The sequence below is a fragment of the Merops nubicus genome, unplaced genomic scaffold, assembly GCF_000691845.1.
Source record: "Merops nubicus isolate BGI_N331 unplaced genomic scaffold, ASM69184v1 scaffold24208, whole genome shotgun sequence".
In the NCBI taxonomy this organism is placed as follows: domain Eukaryota; kingdom Metazoa; phylum Chordata; class Aves; order Coraciiformes; family Meropidae; genus Merops; species Merops nubicus.
This window is the reverse complement of record NW_008628063.1, coordinates 4,475-4,684: the sequence shown is the minus strand read 5'-3', so window position 1 is coordinate 4,684 and position 210 is coordinate 4,475.

Sequence of the window (210 nt, the reverse complement as noted above, 5' to 3'; positions counted from 1 at the left end):
AAAACGGGGACCCCGGAGCCCGACCCGGGGGGCGAGGGGGTAAAACGGGGCAGAAAATGCCCCAGGAATGACTTTTTTCCCCCCAAAACGAGCCCGGCCCGGGGCAGTTGCCGACGTGACGCAGGAGGAATATGGAGCCCGGGCTCGACTCGGCACCGACACCCCCCGAGGGGCCACCGACCCCACATCGCCCCGGGGGCTTGGCAGGGG